The sequence below is a fragment of the Giraffa tippelskirchi genome, chromosome 9 (assembly GCF_054371585.1).
Source record: "Giraffa tippelskirchi isolate mGirTip1 chromosome 9, T2T-mGirTip1v1.2.pri, whole genome shotgun sequence".
NCBI classification, from domain to species: domain Eukaryota; kingdom Metazoa; phylum Chordata; class Mammalia; order Artiodactyla; family Giraffidae; genus Giraffa; species Giraffa tippelskirchi.
The window spans coordinates 3,393,249-3,418,558 of record NC_137283.1 but is presented as its reverse complement, the minus strand read 5'-3'; the positions used below and the strand labels follow the sequence as shown (position 1 = coordinate 3,418,558).

General features: G+C 39.7%; 1 protein-coding gene and 1 long non-coding RNA gene across 7 annotated transcripts in view; both read right to left on the bottom strand.

Annotated features, from left to right (window-relative positions):
* RBMS3 (RNA binding motif single stranded interacting protein 3) overlaps positions 1-25,310 on the bottom strand; it is a 1,621,798-nt gene that overhangs the window by 1,132,156 nt on the left and 464,332 nt on the right. The window lies entirely within an intron of this gene.
* LOC145520524 (uncharacterized) lies at positions 15,002-19,693 on the bottom strand. Its single transcript, XR_014064543.1, has 2 exons — positions 18,589-19,693; positions 15,002-15,529 (listed from the first exon to the last, which is right to left on the bottom strand). It is a non-coding gene; the product is annotated as an uncharacterized LOC145520524 (long non-coding RNA).

The window sequence follows — 25,310 nt, the reverse complement described above, 5'->3', positions numbered from 1 at the left end:
GCAGGCTAATATCAAGAAAACAAAAAACCCAAATAAAAAATGGTCAGAAGACCTAAATAGACATTACTCCAAAGAAGACAAACAGATGGCCAAAAGGCACATGAAAAAATGCTCAACATTGCTAATTATTCAGTTCAGTTAAGTCGCTCAGTTGTGTCCGACTCTTTGCGACCCCATGAATTGCAGCACGCCAGGCCTCTCTGTCCATCACCAACTCCCGGAGTCTACCCAAACCCATGTCCATTGAGTCAGTGATGCCAACCAACCATCTCATCCTCTGTCGTCCCCTTCTCCTCCTGTCCCCAAACCTTCCCAGCATTAGGGTCTTTTCCAATGAGTCAACTCTTCACATGAGGTGGCCAAAGTATTGGAGTTTCAGCTTCAACAGCAGTCCTTCCATTGAACACCCAGGACTGATCTCCTTTAGGATGGATTGATTGGATCTCCTTGCAGTCCAAGGGACTCTCAAGAGTCTTCTCCAACACCACAGTTCAAACGCATCAATTCTGCGGCACTCAGCTTTCTTAACCATCCAGCTCTCACATCCATACATGGCCACTGGAAAAACCATAGCCTTGACTAAATCGACTTTTGTTGGCAAAGTAATGTCTCTGCTTTTAAATATGCTATCTAGGTTGGCCATAACCTTCCTTCCAAGGAGTAAGCGTCTTTTAATTTCATGGCTGCAGTCACCATCAGCAGTGATTTTGGAGCCCCAAAAAATAAAATCTGACACTGTTTCCACTGTTTCCCCATCTATTTGCCATGAAGTGATGGGACCAGATGCCATGATCCTGGTTTTCTGAACGTTGAGTTTTAAGCCAACTTTTTCACTCTCCTCTTTCACTTTCATCAAGAGGCACTTTAGTTCTTCTTCACTTTCTGCCATAAGGGTGGTGTCATCTGCATATCTGAGGTTATTGATATTTCTCCTGGCAATCTTGATTTCAGCTTGTGTTTCTTCCAGCCCAGTGTTTCTCATGATGTACTCTGCATATAAGTTAAATAAGCAGGGTGACAATATACAGACTTGACATACTCCTTTTCCTATTTGGAACCAGTCTGTTGTTCCATGTCCAGTTCTAACTGTTGCTTCCTGACCTGCATACAGGTTTCTCAAGAGACAGGTCAGATGGTCTGGTATTCCTATCTCTTTCAGAATTTTCCACAGTTTATTGTGATCCACACAGTCAAAGGCTTTGGCATGGTCAATAAAGCAGAAATAGATGCTTTTCTGGGACTCTCTTGCTTTTTCGATGATCCAGCGGATATTGGCAATTTGATCTCTGGTTCCTCTGCCTTTTCTAAAACCCGCTTGAACATCTGAAGTCCACGGTTCACGTATTGCTGAAGCCTGGCTTGGAGAATTTTGAGCATTACTTTACTAGCATTGTGCTAATTATTAGGGAAATGCAAATGAAAACTACAGTGAGATATTACTTCACACCAGTCAGATTGGCCATCATCAAAAAGTCTACAAACAGTAAATTCTGGAGAGGATGTGGAGAAAAGGGAAACTTCCTACACTGTTGCTGGGAATGTGAATTGGAAAGAGCCACTATGGAGAACAGTGAGGAAGTTCCTTAAAAAACTAAAAGTAGGGTTACCTTGTGATCTAGCAATCCCATTCCTAGGCATATATCTGAGGAAAACCATAGTTTGAAAGGATACATGCACGTCAGTGTTCATTGCTAGGAATATATACACACTACTGTATTTAACATGGAACAGATGACCAATAAGGATCTGCTGTATGGCACAGAGGCTTCCCAGGTGGCGCCAGTGGTAAATAACTTGCTGCTAATGTAGGAGACATGCGAGACCCTGGTTCTATCTCTGTGTCGGAAAGATCCCCTGGAGGAGGAAATGGCAACCCACTCCAGTATTCTTGCCTGGAGAATCCCATGGACAGAGGAGCCTGGTGGGCTACAGTGCATGGGGTCACAAAGAGTCAGACTTGACTGAAATGACTCAACATTTCAGTCAGGGAACACTAGGAACACTGCTCAATATTCTGTAATAACCTAAATAGGAAAAGAACTTGAAAAAGAATATATATATACTATATATAGATATGTATAACAGAATCACTTTGCTGTACACTTGAAACTAACACAACATTGTAAACCAACTATACTCTAATACAAAATAGTTTTTAAAAATTTATATTGCACATGCTTTCATCTATATCTTTCTACATTATTTCATTATTTCCCTTGGGAAAATACCAAAAGTAGAACAGATGAATCAAAAACATGTACATTTTAAATTATTTTGAACACATATTTCCAAAACTCATTCTAGAAAATGATAAACATACACATTTCTAGCCCTCAAGTAAACTCCAATATGTATATATCTTAGTATATTTATTTGGTTTTCATTGTGGATTTCATCCCATCTTATTACAAAAGAGTTTCAGGCAGCTTTTAAAGCTATATACAAGATTAAAAATATGATCAAATGGAAACTAAGGATAAGAAAAAATAAGATGAGGACAGGTGTGACATTAACATGTAAATACACTGAGATTCTCTGCAGCTGAGCACTGCGAGTAAGAAACTATATTCAAGCTTTATAAATATCCAGACAAATACTTGATTAAGCAAGGTGATGACTGAATGAATCACTTCCAATTCCTTTTGAAAGCTGGCATAGTATGCATAATAAATGACTGAGTTAATGACAGTAATAAAAAGTCATGTTGATAGTCATGAGACAGATATGAATAATTAGGTGATGACTGTATTAGTAAAATAAAAATAATTTTCACTCAGATGGACATCAAACTATAAAGCCCAATGAGGTCTTCAGTCCAAAAAGGAGATTTATTATTCAAATAATTATTAAAATTTCCTATTCCTTTGCTCTTTTCTGTCAGAAAATTTTAATCAATATCCATATCCTCCTTTACCCAAATATTCACTATGCATGCAAAAGTAGTGAACTTAGTCTTATTTATACTGCACAATACTATTTCTTAAAAAATGAGTAGACTTTTAGACAATACTTATATATAAAAATGAGGAGGTAACTTCCAGAACCAATCATTAACAATGATGAAAACAAACCAACAAAACCAGAAACCGTTCAGTGCTACTGGAGGTGTCTGTCCAATATGCTAGCCCCCAGACACAAATGTCTAGTCAAATTTGAATGAAAATTAATTAAAACTAAGTAAAATTTAAAAAGTCAACTCTTCAGCTTTGACTAACCATGCTTCAAATGCTCAGTAGCCATATATGGCTGGTGGCAACCACTCTGGACAGTACAGATATGGATAGCAGATTATCATCACAGAAAGTTCTATTGAGTGGTACTACTTGCAGAATATAAAGTGTCTTTGATCAATAAAAAGACAGCACACTTAAAGGTGTATATATAAGCTGACTGACTAGAGGTCAAAATGTATTTTCCAATAAAATCATGAGTACAGATTATTTCTAGGTGAGTCCGTAAAAGTCTCCTTGAGAAATAACAAGTGTTGGCAAGGGTGTGGAGAAGTTGGAACCCACCTCCACTCCTGGTAGGAGTGTAAAATGGTTCAATCGCTATGGAAAATAGTTTGGAGGTTCCTCAAAAAATTAAGAATTACCATATGACCCAGCAACTCCACTTGTCGAGGGAATTTAAAAGAAGGATTTAAATAGATACCTGAGTGCCAGGGTTCACTGCAGCATTATTCACAGTGGCCAGAAAATGGAACAATCCAAGTGACCATCAGCAGATGAATGGATAAACAAAATGTGGTTCACACATTCAATATAATAATATTCAGCCATTAAAAGAAGTAAAGATCTAATAGATGTTACAAAACGTGGATGAACCCTAAAATACAGCAAGAAGATGAACACTGTAGGAAATATATGAATATATAAAACATCTGAAAGTGAAAGTATTAGTGCTCAATGGAGTCAACATCTGAAAATGAAAGTGTTAGTTGCTCAGTGGGGTCTGACTCTTTACTACCCCCGTACCCTGCAGCCGCCAGGCTCCTGTGTCCATGGGTTCTCCAGGCAAGAACACTGGAGTGGGTAGCCATTCCCTTCTCCAAGGTGATCTTCCTGACCCAGGGATCAAACCTGGGTTTCTTGCATTGCAGGCAGACTCTTCACCATCTTAGCCACCAGGGAAGCCCATTTCACATGATAGCACAATAATACTCAAAATCCTTCAAGCTAGGCTTCAACAGTTCATGAACCTTCAAACAGTTCAAGAACTTCCAAAAGTACGAGCTGCATTTAGAAAAGGCAGAGGAACCAGTGATCAAATTGCCAACATTTGTCAGATCATAGAAAAAGCAAGGGAATCCCAGAAAAGCATCTACTTCTGCTTCATTGACTACACTAAAGCCTTTGACTGTGTGGATCACAACAAACTGGAAAATTCTTAAAGGAGAGGGGAACACCAGACCACCTTACTTGTCTCCTGAGAAACTCATATGCAAGTCAAGAAGTAACAGTACCAGACATGGCACAGTGGATTGGTTCAAAATTGGGAAAGGAGTACATCAAGGCTATATACTGTCACCTTGCTTATTTAACTTATATGCAGAGTACATCATGCAAGATGCCAGGCTAGATGAATCACAAGCTAGAATCAAGATTTCCAGGAGAAATATCAACAATCTCAGATATGCAGATGATACCACTCTAATGACAGAAAGCAAAGAGGAACTAAAGAGCCTCTTGATGAGGGTAAAAGAGGACAGTGAGAAAGCTGGCTAAAGACTCAACACTGAAAAAATGATGATCAAGGCATCTGGTCCCATCACTTCATGGCAAACAGATGGGGAAAAACTGGAAACAGTGACAGATTTGATTTTCTTGGGCTCCAATATCATTGTGGATGGTGGCTGCAGCCATGAAATTAAGACACTTGGTTCCTGGAAGGAAAGCTATGACAAACCTAGACAGTGTATTAAAAAGCAGAGACATCACTTTTCTCACAAAGGACTGTATAGCCAAAGCTACGATTTTTCCAGTAGTCATGTATGGATGTGAGAGCTGAACCTTAAAGAAGGCTGAGCACCAAAGAATTGATGTTTTTGAGCTGTGGTGCTAGAGAAGACTCTTGAGAGCCCCTTGGATAGCAAGGAGAACAAACCAGTCAATTCTACAGGAAATCAACCCTGAATATTCATTGGAAGGACTGATGCTAAGGTTCCAATATTTGGGCCACCTGATGCAAAGAACTGACTCATTAGAAAAGATCCTGATGTTGGGAAGGATTGAGGGCAGGAGGAGAAGAGGGCAACAAAGGATGAGATAGTTGGATGGCTTCACTGACTCAGTGGACATGAGTCGGAGCAGACTCTGAGAGATACTGAAAGACAGGGAAGCCTAGTGTGCTGCAGTCCATGGGATCGCAAAGAGTGGGACATGACTTAGTGGCTGAATAACAACAACATAAAATATCTAGAATAGGCAAGTTTACAGGGGCAAGAAGTAGATCAGTGTTTATCAGGGGCTGGAGGGAGGCATAACGGTAGGCACTGCTTGATGAGCACAGAGTGTGCGTCTGGGTGATGGAAAAGTTTTGAAAACTGTAGCAGTGTTTACAAAACATTGTGAATAGTTTATGCCACTAATTGTACACTTAAAATGGTTAAAATGAAATATTTTGCATTATATATGTTTTGTGAAGTCACTCAGTCGTATCCGACTCTTTGTAGACCCTATGGACCGTAGCCTACCAGGCTCCTCCATTCATGGGATTTTTACGACAATGAAAATACCCTTAAAAAGTACTCACTGAAGGACTGGCCAATGTAAACACTAAAAATAAAATCTATTTAGATGTCAATGTCACTGGAATCCTGCAAATTGACAATGCAACATAGTTGTAAATAATTCTATTATACACTTGTAATCAAACAAACAGGTAAACAATTGCATTGCTGAAAAGTAGTGCTTTATTTCCTAGGAATGCTGCAGTTAAGGAATAACAAGCTTAATTAAAGAAGGAGGTATCCACCTGAGCGGGGAATTCTGTGACAATTCATTAAACATCTTCTCAGCTTTTCCATCAACATTGGAGGTGGCTAGTAAATCATTTTATATTACACTTTGATTTAAAAATCACATGATGGAGCTTTTTCTTGTCCTTGACATGAGGATATCACTGACACTAAATTTACAGTGGTCAGTCTAGGTATTCATATTTTGCCTTCATAAATAAAATTTTAAAAGAGAAAGGGGATGGGGAAAGTAAACAATCTTTCAGTTAAGTAAGAGTAGAGGTTTGCAGCTAATAGTTGTTTGTGCTAAACACCTGATATACATTATCTCATTAAAGTGCTTGCAGGGACAACCGAGAAAATACAGAGACTAAACGCAAACTGACTTTGCACACAGAAGATGACAGAAGAGTACACCGGAAATCAACACCACGTCGTCAATCAACCACACTTCAATAAAAAAGGAAGAAAATGACAGAAGAAAGAAATTAAGAGCTTATAGGTCGGTATAATTACATTGAAGACTTCCCAGTTGGCTCAGTGGTAAAGAATCCACCTGCCAATTCAGGAGATGTGGTTTCAATCACTGGGTTGGAAGGATCCCAGAGATCCCAGAGATTGAAAGAAGGAAATGGCAACCTTCTCCAGTCTGGATAATCCCAAGGACAGAAGAGGCTGGTGGGCTACAGTCTATGGGATCACAAAGAGTAGGACATGACTGTGTGACTGAATACACACACACACACACACACACACACACACACACACACACACACACACACACACACACACACACACACACACACACACACACACACACACACACACACACACACACACAACGTAATTACATCGAGACCGGGAAAAAGATGTGACAGAACAGACATAATACTTAGCTACTCAAAGTGTGGTCTGCATCCAGCAGCACTGGCATCACTTAAGGGTTTGGAGCTACTGGTTCACAACCTGTGTTTCAGCAAGATCCACACATTAAAGTTTGATGAGAGGGCAGTACAGAGGAAACCTCTGAAGGAGGTCAATTCAGTTGTTCCCTAGATGGCATCAGATACTGTCAGTGACCTACCCATCAGCCATTCTCAAACCCTTCTCTCTTGCCTGCCTTCCAATAACAACACTAAAACAGCCAGCTACTTCCCTGCCTCTCTTCCAGCCAAGAGTAGCAATGACCACCCAGGGAGACAATGAGACATGATGAAATGTTTACTGGGCAGCCTCTGGTAAAGAGTTTCCCATTTGAGAAAAGTAGAGGTGGGACAGTGAGATTTTTTTTTTTGGCTACCTTCTAATTACCTTTCTTCTAAGATTCCTATTGTAAAGTTACAATGCTCATAACTGGGACAGCTATTTCATGGCTAATAAGAGCAGGCATCACCAACACAGATACTAAGAACACACACATAGGGTTAAAGAGACTCTTATGGTATCACTGAGCCACTGCACCAACTGCACGGTCCACCTTTGAACTTCCTGTGTTTTGTGAGATAATTACGTGTCCCTTTGTCTACGTCACTGTTCTTTTCTTAGGGCTTTTTGAAAACGTTTTATTTTATACTGGAATATATTTGATCAACAATGTTGTTCGTTTCAGATAGACAGCAGAGGGACTCAGCCATACACATACATGCGTCCGTTCTCCCCCAAACTCCCTCCCGTCCAGTCTGCCACATAACACTGACCAGAATTCCCTCTGCTGTACCGTAGGTCCTTGCTGGCCGTCAATTTTAAGCATGGCGTTGTGCTGTCACTGTTCTATTACTTGCATCTGAGGGCATTTCTAATATTCCTTAGGGTCAGTAGCGTGAGGAGAAGAGAGAAAGAGCGAACTGTCTAGTCGTGTGTAGAAAGAAAGTTCATACGTAGGGGACACAAAAAAAACTCTGAAGGACTCAGAAATTTTTAGTCATATTGTAGATTTGATTAATTCCGCTATTTACATCTCAAAGAGTTGTGTGTCTTAGTGTTTTTTCCCATAAAAACTGATAGCTGGTAAGTCTGTAATTCAAGTGAATTTTCTTTATAGACATAGAATGTGAATCACACTTGAATTGCAGTATTCTATTAAAAATGGTTTATGAAAGTCAGTGATTAAAATTGACAAGCTTTGTACAGCAGAAATTAGCACAACACTGTAAATCAACTATACATGAATAAAGTAAATTTTGAAAAATGACAAGCTTTGTTACTTTTTTGTTAACTAGGTTACTTTTAAACATTATTTATTTCATAATGTGTGTTGTTGATACACATTCACTGTGTACCTCCTCAAACCTGCTAAAATATAGAATTTCAGTCCATAGGGAGTAGATTTCAAAGTGATATAAGAAGTAAACAGGTTATATTTTCCCCGAACTTCTCATGACTAAAAAAAATTAAAGAGTATTTCCTCCCATTTTCTTTCCTTTCCTCTGAATCAACAAAGTCTTGTTTGGAAGAAAAATGGAAATTTCAGCATCTATTTCTGTATGGAATTGAAATGTTCCATGACACTTCTATGACACCCTACCACTATAAGCCACGGCTGCTCCACTTCTGTTGCCAACAACAACAAAAAAATGCAGTAAAAGATATGAATTACCAGAATTTGCAGGGATTAGGATTTAAATATTCTCATTATTGAGTATGATGAAAGACTATATTTAAACACTTGTGAACGAAAATCTTTTATGAATCTATAAACGCATTTCCTATAACAGTAACATAATAAATCTTTAGATCATTGTGAACTTCCATGGATCTCACAGAAATCAATGATGTACAAACTATGGAAAGGTTAAAATGAAAGATGAATTGCTTGAACTTACTGTTAATGTATCCTAGAACATACCTCAGAGATACATATGGGAATTGTTTCTGGATTTTTTTTTTAATCATTTGGTTTTGGCTCAGACCTTTTTTTTCTTTTGCAGGGGACTTGTTTGTCATTAATCTCTTCTCTCAAAATATTACAAGATTATGCCCAAGAAATATTTTGGGTTTTCAAAGTTTTATTATTTTTAAATATATTTTTACAGTATATGCATTCAAACTTAATGTATACTTAACAAAATAATTCTCAAACTCCAGTGTGCATGGGAATCAGCTGGAGTCTTGTTGAAATGCAGGCTCAAATTCAGGAGATCTGGTGCTGGGCCTGAGACTCTGCATTCCTCACCAGCTGAACCTGGCACTGCGGGTTGCCACACCATTCTTTTGGTAGCAGGGCCTTGCATCTTATTTGTCACAAAATGCATTCATTTATATGATTCTCCTATAATTCTCACGCTCCCCCCACCATATCAATGCTTAAGAAAAATTAAGTTGCTGAGAGCTTCGGGGTCTTCTCAAGACCGTATGCAATACAGCTAATCCTCCAACCCACACAAACAGACACAAATCTAATTTTCTTTCTACTTCAAAAGAGGGCTTTCCCCTGCACCCCTTCCAGGTTAGACATCCAGTCCTTTGGAGAAAATCAGAACAAGTCCTGTAGTCCACGAGTTCATTTAGACTGTATAATTATCTGGGCTTCCCTGGTGGCTCAGTCGGTACAGAATCTGCCTGCAATGCAGGAGATCTAGGTTCCACCCCTGAGTTGGGGAGGTCCCCTGGAGAAGGAAATGGCAATCCACTCCAGTATTCTTGCCTGGAAAACCCCATGGACAGTGGAACCTGGCAGGCTACAGTAGCCAATGTATGAGCAAAATAAATCAACTCCAACTACAATTCAGGCTACAATAGAAGGATTTATTTGGCTTTATGGGAGAAGGCAATGGCACCCCACTCCAGTACTCTTGCCTGGAAAATCCCATGGACAGAAGAGCCTGGTAGGCTGCAGTCCATGGGGTCGCGAAGAGTCGGATACGACTGAGCAACTTCACTTTCACTTTTCACTTTCATGCATTGGAGAAGGAAATGGCAACCCACTCCAGTGTTCTTGCCTGGAGAATCCCAGGGACAGCGGAGCCTGGTGGGCTTCCGTCTATGGGGTCGCACAGAGTCGGACACAACTGAAGCGACGCAGCAGCAGCAGCAGCAGCATTTGGCTTTATTTATATATCAGAACGCATTGTAATTTTGACTTTAATTACACATTAGAACGTTATACAGAGAGGAATGACCATTTACATACACTGTGTGTCATTATCACACCAGCTTTAAATAAAGCAGAAGTTAGTTAATATTCAGATGGGGGAAGGATGGGCGATAAACAGACTTACTAATTCAGAAGACACTGGTCCCAGTCCAGAGGAAAACAGAATAAGGGCTTGGTTCTCTTTCCACTTTTGTCTTCCTTTCCTCTCTTTCTCTACCCTCCTCCTTCCTTCTCTGCCACAGCATCCATCTCTATAGAACCCTTAAGGATCTGGTTCCATTTTTCATGAGGGAATTAACTGAAAAAGATAAGATGCCTGCGAGGGTCTGAGAGCAGCAGAAAGCCTCGTTATTTGGAGTTCTGTAGGCCAGCTCATGGCATTCACATTTAAGGAAGCCTCCTGCAACATTACCCAGAATAAGCATATGGCAGACCTCTGTAAGCAACCATCACTAACTACTCAGTCATGTTCATTATGTTTGAATTAACAGTGACAGGACACGTCCTGTTTATTAGATGATGTTTCTATTTAATTCCCTATTATCTATTAAAGTCTCTCAGCTCTTGCAGAAAGGATGCACAGAAAAGTCATGCACAGAGCTCAAGGACCACCCACATGCTACTTTTCCCATTCTTTTCAAAATACAGTTCAAAAGAGTGGACTTTAAAAATCAGCACCACCACATTAGTACAGCACTGTAACCTCACACTTCTGGTTCTGACTAGAGTGCTGGAAGGAGAAATGCACTGCTGGTTTTTCCCTAGCTGGGAGCCAAGTCACCCTCATTCCTGGGGAGCAAAGTGGAAGTAACACTGAACTGCAGAGTTGCTGGGTGAAAGGATGGTTTCAATACACTGTTGGTGGCATGGTCATGTGAGCTACCCCGCATTACATTCTCGGAATCTACACATCTGTCAGTGGGTCAGGGTGCTAGCATCACAAGACTGGAAATGAAGGCTAGCATGGACCTACTTAAAGATCACTGCTTCTGTCACATACGTCTCCAATACTGCTCAACTGACATGACGTGGGAGGGCTGTGAAGATTAACTGCAAGGTAGCCATCCAGGAGGGCTCTGAGCTAAGACCTTGGTCCTGTGGGTTGGCTCAAGTCAGGCATCTATGGAGCTTTCTATTGGGATTTTCTGAGATCTGATAGCTTATCACCATCTCTCATTCTCTCATCCCAAGTGACCACTATGCTGATGGGATATAGCCAGCACTGGGATCACCACACACAGACTCCAATCTCTCTTATTTTTTGCTTGAAGGGTGTTCTTCTAAAGTTGTAGGTTACCCACTGCTGCAAAACAGCTATAACCACTCTAGAGCTTTCATTCCCATGTACAGACTTCTCTCTTCCCCCACTCTGATTTGATTAGAGAAAAAACAAAAAAATGCCTGCAGAGTTACTACTTGCATTCACCATGTCACAGCATGAGAATCAAGAACTCTATATATCTGAAACTAACAAAACAAGAGTAAGATGTTTATTTTTGTGGGGTTTCTGATTTTTGAGGTTTATGTAAAAATGGTCATCTCTTTGTGAAGACAGGAAAAGTATTACAATGACTCAGAGTGAGCCCTGGGTACAATGTGTAGACATGGCTGAATGTCCTCATGCGACTTAGATTTTATTAACTCTAAACAAATCCTGTTTGCAGGACTGATTATTCTTTACTAAAAAAGGAATTAAAAAATTTTCCTCAGCAGAAAAACTGACACAAAGTCTTCTTAGTAGCCTAAAGACTAAAAATTCATTTACTGAGTGCATTTTGTTTAAATTAAAGTAGCATATAATCTATTCAATGTCTGAGTTCATTTGTAAATAAATGCCTACCCCTGCTAATAACAACAATAACATGCTGCATGTGTTGCAATCTTTTATACTTTTAAACACTTTCAATATGAAGTGAACCACTTTTAGTTTCAATAAACATCCATAAAATTTATACATTGATTTAATTGTCAAATGTTCCACCAAAAAGAGATATTGAAATCCTAAACTTCAGTACCTCAGAATGTGACTTACTTGGAAAAAGTAAGGTTATAATAAGGCAATCAGGTTAAAATGAGGTCATTAAGGTAGACCCCAATCCAATATGACAGTATCTTTATTAAAAAGAGGAAAGTTAGACACAGACAGGCTCAGAAGGAAGATGATGTGAGGAGACAGCAAACAGACAGTGTGAATCAAGCCAGGGAATATCTGAGACCTCCAGAAGCCAGTTTTCTTCTGCTTACCGGGAATCACTCATTTCAACTATTGTTTTCTTTAATGAGGCTTCTCTTGGAGGATCTGACATGGAAGCTGATGGGTTCTGCTTCCTAGATGAATGAACTATGGTTGCAAAAGTGCTGAATTTCTAAATTTACATAATGAATGTTCAAGTAATACGATTGTGTACCATGGAAAAATAATTTCAGGGAGCAAGTTCCTTCTTTCTAAGTGGGGGCCTGTAATTTCATTGCATAAATGTCCTAGTATATTCAGCATATATTTATGAAGTACTTATTATGTGCCTAGTACAGTATGTGACAGAGGATAATTCATGGAACACACAATTAAACTGAGATGTCATTATAAGTAGATCTGGCAAAAAATGACAACAGTTTCCTAAACACTCTGGGTGGAGCCAGGAAAAAAAAGAGTCCCCACCCCCACTTTGGAAAGCTTGAGCTAAGTTTGATACTGTCATGGAAGAACTTGGTATATTCTCCATTAAAACAGAGATATTTTTGTTGGGCTTAATAAATAATATCAACAAGCTTTATTGTTCAATTAAGGTGATTGAATCAAATGAGATTATTAGCAATTCTCATGGCAGCAATGCCTAATCTTTGCTTACCAGTATCACTACGCTCAAAATTGTCAAGCACTCTCTTCTTTGATCTTTTCAACCACTTTATTGGGTAGGTACTACAGTGACCTCACTGTGAAGATGAATAAACCCATACCTAGAGGAGCAAATAACACACTTATGAGGTCACAGATGTAATAAAAGTGCAGTTACATTCCAAACCATGATTGTCTGTTTCCAGAACTGACAGAAGAGGCAGAGGACACTCACTTTCTGAACAGCACACTCACTAACTAGGTTCGACTTTGAGTAAAGGGACTTCCCTGGTGATTCAGGGGTTAGGATTCCAAGCTTCCAGTGGGGGACATGAGGGGAGAAGGGCTTGATTCCTGCACAAGGGAACTGGTATCTCACACACTGAGTGGAATGGCCGAAAAACTTACAGAAAAAAAAGAAAAAGAACTTTGGGTAAAAATTCACCTCTGAATCTCCTGAAATAGCCTTTGATTCACAGTTATGCAAAATCCTCCCTTCATTTTTACAAAGTCTAGTCTAAGAGAGTAACAATACTCCAAGAAAAGAAAATACTATAAAAAACTACAGAAAGCAGGGTTTACAGATCCCTCAGAATGTGAATTTCATTTGTTGAATAAATCACTCCAGAGTACAAATTAGTATTTCAGAAGAGAAAAAAGTGCGTATAGATGATCATTGGAGTAAAGGAGTAACAGATGGCAAGTGGAACCTTTAAAAATCCAATATCAGTGAATCAGACACATGAGATTGGAAAATAGCCTTTTGTTTCTACCTTCAACAATTCTCTTCCCAAATAAAAATTCTCCTGTCAGCTATAGAGTTTATATCAAATCTACCACAAGTGTTCAAAGCAAAGAGAAAACCATGGTGGTGTTAAATGACAGAATTGGAAATGGCCTTAGAGACTATGTGTAACCCTCATACAGAGGTTGAAACCTCAGCACAGAGTTTAAAGTTGGTAACACTGCAGATTGAAATCCTATGGCTAAAATGCATTCATCGTTAATGTGGGAATCGTAAGAGTGTTTGCTCAAAGTATTCTTTCTTCTCTGTGTGTTCTTCTGGAGGTGAGGTCTGACATGTTTATTAGTTCAAACAGTTCGTACCTCTGTTAAGAACATCCAGCGCTCATATATTTTCTAAAGCTGACTTATCACCAATAAGGTATTTCATTTTCACAAGAACCTTTTCACACATGGGTCACATGCCAATGCAGCATTTTCCCTCATAATCTTGAAAGGTGAGGCAGATTTGACTCCATCCTTCTTCTAGAGCATGTGGGCAGAGTATCAGCCACAATGACAGTTAGGAGGGTGACTTCACTGAGTTCTGGTCTGTGATATATAGCTGGGAGAGGAAAATTATTTTAAAACGTGCTTCACATCCCCCAACTTCTCTACTCCTTGCATGGTGGCACGGGTAGTCTTTTGTTCCACATGACAGGACCTCAGCATGGAAACATCCCAGGTTCCTGGGTCATCACTTGAAAGAAGCCCACTCAGGAGAGCTGCCCGACCTCCACTGTACTACAGCATGGGTGACAAATAATCATTCTCTGACAGCACAGAGAATTCAAGATGTGCTTGTTACCACAGCATCACCTAACCTCTCCTACTATCATAGGGAAGAACTCTCTGTAATGACCAGTCCTACAATTGTGCTTATTCAGAAATGAGAGCATCCTGAACACATGCACACAGCTTTCCATATCATGATGGTGTTGACAGCAAATCAAAAATCTAAAAGAAAGTAATATAGCTGGCTCTAGTTTCTCTTTCTCTGGGTCTCTCACTTCTGTTTCTCATTGTCCACCTACTCTGGGGCTCAGTCTATATCCCTGAGATGCGAACACTAGGCTTGCCAGCTCTACACTACTGGATCAGCCTTCTCCATGTCAACATTCTAACAATTTCAGGCTCCACATCTTTGGTATCTGATTCGCTTTATTCACTGGGTTCGTTTTTACATAACTGATTCAATCCATGTCGACATCTACTCAGGTTAGTATCTCTAACTTATCAGGGTCTGTTACACACACAGATTGCGGCTGGTATCCCTGCATATATGATAAGGATGTGGAATCAAATATCCTTTAGTTGGTATATCTTTCTATTTCTTCTCCAGGTTTAGGCACCATTATAGTTAACAAGGGCTTCCCTGGTGGCTCAGATGGTAAAGAATCCATCTGCAATACAGGAGACCTGGGTTTGATCCCTGGGTTGGGATGATCCCCTGGAGGACGGCATGGCAACCCATTCCAGTATTCTTGCCTGGAGAGTCCCGTGGACAGAGGAGCCTGGAGGGCTACATGGGGTAGCCATGGGGTTGCAAAGAGTTGGACACGACTGAGTAACTAAGCACAACACACAGACAAAAACACCCTTCACATCTGTTGGTTAGATAGGACTACCAGAAAATCACTTTTTTTCACTTTTACCTTTTCCCTTGATAAGTAGTTTTACATAAATATACTATTCACCTTATCTATGTTGGGAGACATGAGTGATTCCATTAACAACAAAATGTCAAGAACAGCAGATATACCTAAATCTCTCCCGTATTATGGGAATGTAAAGATCTCATGAAACTTCTAAGGAGAGGATTCCCTTCAATTGGAGTTGAATGTTGGAAAAATTTCTCCTTGCCTTCTGACATGATATGAGACAGTTGCAACAGTGATGGAGAAGGAAAGGGGATGATTTTGGAGGAGAGCCTGAAGTGATGAATTGAGAAGAGAGGAATGTGAGGCTAGTCTGCTCCTCTGAAACTGTCGGGAATCACCAAGTCAGTAAAACCTCCAAACATCTGAAGACAAACACATATTTATAGTCGTATTTCCCTTTTGTAAAGAGGAAAATCACTACATGGGGAAAAAAGGGTGAGAATATTTGCAGCAACAAGAGACAACCTAACACCAGAGATAAGCATGTGTAAAGGGCACCTGCTTCCCTATAAGAGACACAGAAGAGAGATTATCTTTGAAGATACACAAAGAATTGCCTGAAGGACTAGAAGCTTTTATCCAGAGAAAAAATGGGAGGAGAAGGCAAAGCTGAAAGAATTGTCAAGAAAACACAAGAATATGCCCAAACCAAGCCCAACCATGAGTGAGGAGGAGCTCAGTCACTTAAGGAATGTGCAGTGGCTCAGAACACCAACAGCAAAGGGCATGCACATCACCCGCTTCATTCACAACTTACTGGTTCTTGGTCAGTGATTTTACTTTCTCATAATCCTGGAGGCTAAGAGCCAAAAATCAACCTGTCATTAGAGCTGGTTCTGCTGACGTGATCTCCTTGGCTTACCTTCTTCCTGCGTCTTCACGTGGTCTTCGTTTTGTGTGTGTCCGTGTTCTGATCTCTTCTTAGGAGGACAATGGTTATAGTGGATTGGGGCCCACCCTTGCGACCTCATCTTAACTTTTTTCCTTTTTAATTGGAGGATAATTTCCTTAAAATGTCGTGCTGGTTTCTGCTGTACAACAGCACAAATCAGTCATAAGTATACATACATGCTGCCTTCCCTCTTGAGACTCTCTCCCACTCTATCCAACAGCACGCCACAACAGGTCATCACAGAGTGCCGGGTGGGGACCCCCGCATACAGCAGCTTCCCACTACCTATCTGCTTCATACGTGGTGGTGTATATATGTCAGTGCTAGTCTTTCAACTTGTCCCACCCTCTCCTTACCCCACTGTGGCCACAAGACCATCCTCTATGGCTGTGTCACTGTTCCTGCTGAATCAACAGGATCACCAGCACCATTTTTCTAGATTCCATGTACATTCATTAATTTGGTTTTCTCTCTCTGACATTTCACACTGTATAACAGGTTCTAGGTTCATTCACCACATTACAACTGATTCAAATTCATTCCTTGTTATGGCTGAGTCATATTACACTGTGAGCTTCCCAGGTGGCTCAGTGGTAAAGAATCCACCTGCAGTGCAAGAGACGTGGGTTCGTTCCCTGGGTTGGGAAGATCCCCCGGAGGAGAACATGGCAACCCACTCCAGTATTCCTGTCTGAGAAATCCCATGGACAGAGAAGCCTGGAGGGCTACAGTCCATGGGGTCACAAAGAGTCAGACACAACTTAGTGACTAAACAACAATATTCCATTGTATATATGTACCATAACTTCCTTACCCATTCATCTATCAATGGACATCCAGGTTGATTCCATGTCCTGACCAGTATAAATAGGGCTGTGATGAACACTGGGGGGTATATGTGACTTTTTTAATTACAGTTTTCTCAGGGTATATGCCCAGTAGTGGGATTGCTAGGTCATAATGGGCTTCCCAAGTGGCGCTAGTGGTAAAGAACCCACCAGCCAATGAACGAGATGTAAGAGACACGGGTTTGATCCCTGGGTCAGGAAGGTCCCCTGGAAGACAGCATGGCAACCCACACCAGTATTCTTGACTGGAGAATTCCATGGACAGAGAGAACTGGTGGGCTACAGTCCATGGGGTCACAAAGAGTTGGACACAACTGATGCAATTTAGCATGCACACATGCACAGCACATGGTAAGTAAAAACATTAACTCCAAATATAGTCACATTCTGAGGTACTGAGAAGTTAAGACTTCAATATCTGAATTTTTAGGGGGACACAATTCAGCTTATATCAACGACCTCCCTTGTCTCAAGCAGATATAAACAATGAGACACTGTATACTCCAGAGAGGCTCTGAAAGATGAAGCTGAGGCTGGGACATGGTCTAAAATCACACTCTTTCCTGAGTTTCTTGCCCTTGTTTGGCCAGTTCCACTCAGTATTTCAGAGGTTTCTCCTGGGAGCCCTTCCTTAATAAATTACTTGAACAGCAATTCTCATCTCTGGCTTTGCTTCCTGGAAAGCTGAACCATTAGATTATCCTGAATAATACACCTTCCTTTGCTCAGATGGTATTCCAACAGAAAAAACTTCAAGAGGACATGCACATCATCTGTAAAGCATCAGGAAGTGCTGCCAATGAGACAGAGAACTGAGGACTTTGAAGACCCTCTCCTCTACACAAGCCCTGAGGACACGGGGGACAATTGTCAGAAATCACCTTTCCAGAGCTCTGGAAATTAACCAAAGGCTTGCAACACTCTAGAAAACACACATCCAAGAAAAATGGCTGAATCTCAGTAAGAACAGACAACTTGCAGCATTTCAACTTGTCTACTTCTATCCCCCTTTTCCAACTCTGCAGTAGCCTTGAAAAACAAACACCCTCACAATCAGTGAAAACTAACATTCTAGCAGCCTCTGTAAGTGTCATAACAGGGATGAAGTTATTCCAGTGCCCAAATCCCAGAGAACTGCCATTATCTGACCTGCCTGTCCATTCCCTGGAAAGGAACTCTCATAGAGTCAGCTTTCATTTGATCTAATTCAGAATTCTTCCAGGGAAACAGCTTTTCAATACACTGTAATCAAACTATCAAATGTGAAAGCAACAAGAGATTCTTGAAAGCTGCAAAAAAGATGTACTCATCACATACAAGGGCTCCTCAATAAGATTAATAACTAATTTCTCATCAGAAATCATAAAGACCATAGGCAGTGAGATGATACATTCAAAGTGCTGAAATAAAAACACTATCAACCAAGAGTTGAAGCAGCAATTCTACAGAACCAAGACTTTCACATCCAGTAAAATTATCCTTTGAAAGCTAAGGAGAAATTAAGGTATTTCTATACAAACAAAAATGGAGAGAAGTGGTCATTAAAATACCTGCTCTACAATAAATACTAAAGGAAGAAATGAAGGAACACTAGACAATAACTTAAATCCACATAAATAAATTACAGCAGTAGAGATAGCAACATAAATATAAAAAGATTCTATAATGTGTGTATTATTTACAGTACTTTGTCTTCCTAACTGATGAAAAGAAAACTATAAAGCAATAATTATCAATCTGTGTAGATGAGCCTATAAAGAAAGAAGATGCAATGTGCATGACAATAACAGCAGCAAGGATGATGCAGAAACTAGGGTCATTTAGGAACAAAGGTTTTTAAACTACTGACATTAAGTTTGTGTTAATCTGACTAGATTGTATAAATTAATATGTTAATCATAATTCCTAGGGCAGTCACTAGGAAAATGATACATAAAATAAAATAAATGACAAGGGAATTAAAGTGATACACTAGAAAAATAGAACACAAAAGAAGGCAGTAAAAGAGGAAATGCAGAACAATAAGAACAAAATAGACATGAGGCATCGAGAAAATAAATAGAAAAATGGAAAACATAAGTATTACCATATAGCAATTTCATTAAATGTAAATGGAATAAACACTCCAATTAAAAGGCACTGCTTGGCAGAATGGATTTTTTTCTAAAAGGAGAAAAAAAAAAAAAACATGATCTGACTACATGTAAATCAAAACCACAATGAGATACCACAATATTCTAAGGCATTATTTATTCTTCCTTCTCTTTTAAAGTTTCTATTGTTTGGGGATCTGAATGTTTTAAAGAAAACACTGAATCATACCTCACCTCTGTGTGCACATACGTACACACACACACTAGCATAGTTTTATGTCTCAGTTCTACATGCTGAAATGGAGGAAACTCAATAGATAAGGGCCAAATAATGATATTCATAGAACTTAATGCTGTGTCAACAACATGCCCACATCTATCCAAAAGCAGGCTTTCCAAAACATTTTAGAAACAAAATTTATACTCACAAAATATGCCACACACATGCAAACTGGGCCAGAGAGCCTTGCCGAATCAGAAGGGACTATTTTGCAATATGTACTATCTCCCTTTATCTCCATTGCAACCCTGTGATATAAATATTAACAGGTATTTTAATCTCCACTTAAAAATAAGGACTTAGATGTCAGGAAGATACACTATTTGCAGAAGCTGTACAGTTAATTTGCAGCAGAAACAGTATGAAAACATACCCTGATTCTTTCCTATTTTTATTGGAAAGAGCACATCTTCCCTCTCATCATACAGGCAGCCCGTTGAAGCCGCAAGTGAAATTGTTCTGACTTTGTAGTTAAAATGCCTGAGAGAATTTTAAAGTAGGTGATGAGATTTTGCTATTCTATAACTTAATTTAAAAAGAGGAATGAAAGAAGTTGTGCTGAGAATGGGATGCAAGTCTTTAATGGCATATTTGCTTAAAATATTGTAGAGGGAATTGCCCATGAGCTGCTTATTGAAATCAAATAAATTTCTTTAAATCACTGTCTTTTTCTTTTCATTAACAAAGTCTGCATTGGCAATAAGTTTGCAGTCATTACAATGATAAAACGCAGCCTATCAACCTGTCTAGAGGAAGTCAGTACCACACTGAACCAAGCCCCCTCCCTTCAGCATGTACACACACAAATGCAATATCCTCATTTTATGGCCTGAAGTATTTTTCTCTTCTACTGTGTGCTTTTCAAAAAGTGGCAATGCCTTAGAAGCAAAAGGAGGACACTCGAGGCACTTTTGAAATAAATTCAATATCTGTTCCTGTTAGAGAAAATTGTCATAAACCACAAGGCATCGTATTTTGGCTAAACTATCAGCCAGCCACCTTTTATGGAACTGTCTTTACTACCTACTGCATTTCTTGAAATTGCTCACGTTGCGCATAAATATCAAACAAGGTTCACATACTTACCTGGGCTTTTCTATTTAGCAAGTGACAGCAAAAGGCCCTCCCAGTAGAATGCTATCCATGTAATTTAGCTGAGGAAGTAAAACTAAGAACCAAGATGTCTCTTGTCCCACGATGGCTGCACTGCTGAACAAGAAAATGTCCCTTACCCTCACTGAGAAGCAGCACCAAGAGGGAGCATAGAGCATGTTTGTATGATGCAACCAGCTGTGCATGGAATGAACCCTTAATTAAAAATTATGTAAGAGTAATAATACTAGGGTCACCACTGTCATTTTAATTTCAGTGGAATTGAAAGCCAGTGCTCTGCCAGCACTAAGCCATTCTGTTTCATTTCTATCTCCTTCTCTAAGATAGTATAGCCAACACAGTATAGGTCTCCAATGTTACAAGAAGAGATTAGGTGGGAAGGCAACCAAAGACTACTTTAAGGCACAGAAAAATCCCTACAACACCTATGATATTCTTCTCCCTTCTTATAGAAAAGGATTTGGCTCCCTGTTTCTTCATCTGTAAAATAGTAATAAGAATATCTGACCAAGAAAACTGTTGTAAAGACCGAATGAAAAAAAGCATGTATCAAAGTCTTCTGGTTAAGATGACACCAAAAGTCTGCATGGAAACACCACCCAAAGTCACCTCTAGCCAGGCTAACCAAGAATAAAAAACAACACAAACTGCTAGTGTCAAAAATGGAAGAAATATCGTCACAACTGATCTCAGACATATTTAAATGGTAACAGAGGAATACTTACTACAAAAAACCCTATGGTCACAACTTTGGCCATTTAGATAAAACAGACAAACTCATATAAGGAGAAATAAATAAGCTGAATAGCCCTATATGTACTTTTTAACTGAATCAATATTTAATAGCCTTCCAAAAAAACACACAAAGTATCAGGCTAAAATGGTTTCACTGGTAAATTCTACCAAACACTTTAAAAGAAATTATACCAATTCTCTCCCAAAAAAATAGAAACAAGAAATAATTCTATGAGGCCAACATTATCCTAAAACTGAAACCAGATAAATATTACAAGGAAACAAATGACTAGTATCCAAATGATTAAAATCATGAACATATATGTGAATTTCCTTATAAATATTAGCAAACAACTCAAAAACTGCATAAAAAGAATTCTATAGCCCAACCAAGCAGGATTTATTCTAGGTATGGAAGGTTGGTTCAACATTCAAAAATCCATCAAGGTAATCCATCTTATTAACAGAAAATTCTAGGTAACATAAAATAAACAAAAGATAGAATTTTAAGGATCAGAAGCAAAATAACGATTATCATAGCAACAGAACAACTGAAATCACTCACTGAGTCCTTAAAGAAGTGATCTTTTTGCTCACTGCCGTACCAGCTCAGCCTTGTCCTACCAGGAACAAACAGAAAAAGGGCAAAAAGCAAGGCCAGAACTGAGGGGCTTGCTTTCTCCTTTACCTGAGAGTCTGAATGAAGATCTTGAAATTTAGCTGTTTATGTACCCATTTCACAGAAGAGAGAAAATCAATACTCAAAAGACTAAATAACCTGTTTTGGATCAACCAGTGCTTGAGTAACAGACCAGGAAGTGATGCCAAGTGTGACAGCAAAGCAGTAGCCATGGAAGCACACTGGATCTTAGAAATAGCAAAAAGGAAACTCCTGAGTGACAACAAAGGAGCCATTTGGGAATCCCTCTGGGCCAAGAGGCCTGGATTAAGAAAAAAGGAAGTGAGTCTGCACCATAGTAGCAAACAAGCAAATCACCCTCTTTCCTCTCTGCTACTTGATTCATGGAGAGAGACACTGGAGTGCATGGAGCCCCAGGGCAGAGGGAGAAGCAGACAGGTAGGAGAACAGGCATCTGCAACACTGTGGGTGTAGACAGGAGTGCGCTGCAGTGCTGGGGGTACGCCTTACCTGGGTGACTCACAGAAGGCTTCCACTGAAGGGAAGGAGTGAAAGTGAAAGCAAAAGTCGCCCAGTCCTGTCTCTTTGTGACCCCATGGACTATACAGACCATGGGATTCTGCAGGCCAGAATACTGGAGTGGGTTCTCCAGGGGATCTTCCCAAACCAGAGATAGAATCCATGTCTCCCGCATCACAGGGAGATTCTTTACCAGCTGCGCCACAAGGGAAGCCCAAGAATACTGGAGTGGGTAGCCTATCCCTTCTCCAGGCGATCTTCCTGACTGGGGTCTCCTGCATTGCAGGCGGATTCTTTACCAACTGAGCCATGAGGAAAGCCTCTTATGAGGGAAGAGCCTTAAAGATGAATGGACATCAAAGATCTTAACCATTGACTCTTCTATTAACTAACTGTGTGAGCCTAAGTTATGTAACTTCTCTGGACTTTGCAATCTTTCATCTACAAAACGATAGAGGAAGATGAGCGTTTTTAAGCCTTCTCTTAGTTCCATCAGCCAAGAACTGTATGCCTTTGTAACAGAATGGAAATACTGTCTGACTTTCCCCCAGCATCTCTCACACATGCCGTGTTTTCCCTTTCCCTTCTGCTTCCTTTGCCGACCCGCACTACCCTGCGACACCCCCACCACCACCACTGAAAAGAGAGGGAGTGAACACAAGCTTTACAATGGCAAGTGCCTTTACTCTTAGCTAAGTTTAACACGCATTTAGTCATCTGCAGTGGGTTATTCTGGCTTCAGACTCTATTTATTCTGTCAGTCAGTAAAAAAAGGTACCACTCAACACACCACCACCACAGCATATGTGCAGACTCTAGCATGGAAAGAGGACTCCTTTTTGTGGAATTTTAGAAAAGCTATTAGCTGTATAGCATTTCACTAATATTTTTGGCATTTCAACATACGATTTCAAATCTTAGGCATATGGAATCTCTAGGGAGTCTATTACATTTGAATGAACTGTAATATTTTATTGTTAAATGGCTATTTTTTAGACAAACTAAAGAAAAAAAAAGTGATGAAAATGCTGAGTCATTGTAGAAACAGAAGGAAAAAGAGACAAGTACAGAGGAATTAGTACAGATAAAAACCTTGGATTCTGACAGGTTCTAAAGGGCAGAGATGACTCAAACTAACATAGGGAAGATACAATTCTTCAAAATTTTCTTTCCATTATCAGCAAGGAAAATCAGCATCCCTGTGACCATGTTCTGTCATATAGCTGAGCTGGGATGGCAGAGTCTAGCCTTTGAGTGAGTAGACACAGCTTCTGAGTGCTGTGTGACTTTGGAGAAACTCTTTAACCTTTCTGAATTTCAGTCCCCCCATGTGCAAAATGAAGTCTTTTGTGAGGAGAATAGAAAGTGGAAAAAATAGATTTTAGGTCATACTATCTGGGTTCATTCCCTCACTTATTCTTTATTATACGCTTACCAGGCATAAAGCACTAAGGATCTTCCGGTGAGTAAAAACAAACAGAAAGCTATGAAAATATAATTACACCAATAAAAATAAAGATGCACTTGTGAGGTGGCCAGAGAAAAGATGTGTGACACCAGAACTATGATAGGAGCTGAGTTGTGCATGTGATGAAAATAAAAGACTTGGGGGATGAAGAGAAGATTCTGGGAATGGCCTTGAGGAATTGCAAACTAGCATTAACTAGTCAAGGAGGACAAGACTCCAACAAGACAAATAAAGGAAAGGAGAGAAAGGAGGACTCTGGGATAATAACATCGTTGAGACCAGAACAGGTCTCTCAGGAGGCAGCCTGTGGTTGACCCATATGAGCCTGGTGACAATGAGGGAGCAGGCAGGGCCATATCTACCTCTCTTAGCTTGGTGACTGTCAGCAAGTCTTGAGGCCAGTTTGAGTCTCAATTTCCCCAGCTATGAAAAAAATAATGGAGCTAACCATATATCTCCTTTAGAGAGAATGCCACAGTATTTGACAGAGTCACAAAATATTCCCCTGTATGTACAAGATTCATGCAAGAAAATTTTTCATGGCATTAATTCAGATTTAACACACCTTCAAATTTGTCTTGGTGGGGTTAATCAGAATAACTATTATGAAATTGACTCCTCAGTCAAATATACTATAATTGACAACTTTTAGGTAACAATCTACATAGATGTGTAAATATGCAAGCAAATAAAACCAAAGTTAAAAGATCATTAGCAGGTAATTCAGGAGGATTATATAATAGAGGTCTATTACATGGATCAGTTACAGTGTTGACAGCACAGCTGTCATCATTTAAAATTTCTCTTCCACATCAAGACTAAACCAGTCTTACAACTCCCAAGAAGATACCACACTTACTACCCCATTCTTTTGCAAGAATTAGAACAAAAACCTCACCTGTTGACATTCCCCAGCAAATAAACAGCATCTACAAAGCACAGGGCATTCCCTTCTTGCTCTTCTTTATCTGGGAGAACAGTAGGCAGGATTACCTTTTATTTCATGCTTGTTATGTTCAAATGACCAGGTTACATGCTTTATATACTTCATCTCCCCTAAGCACCTGGCAAACCTGCCAGGTAATTATGACCAGTCCCAACAGGGGATGAGACTGAGGCTCACTGAAGTTAAATGACTTACAGTTACAAGGCTCATACATGGAAGAGCCAAGATCTGAAATCAAATCACTCTTGCTCTAAAACCTAAGATTTTGTTACATCAATTTTTCCCCCAAACTCAATGGCTCAATGGGGTAACAATATAAGAGGTGGGAAGGGAGGGAAAGGCAGGAGTCGAATGATAACACTGGCAGTAAAGGAGAATATTATCTGTAGATAGTGCTGTCCGATTTAGCATATAAAAATACAGAACATTACATTTGAATTTGAA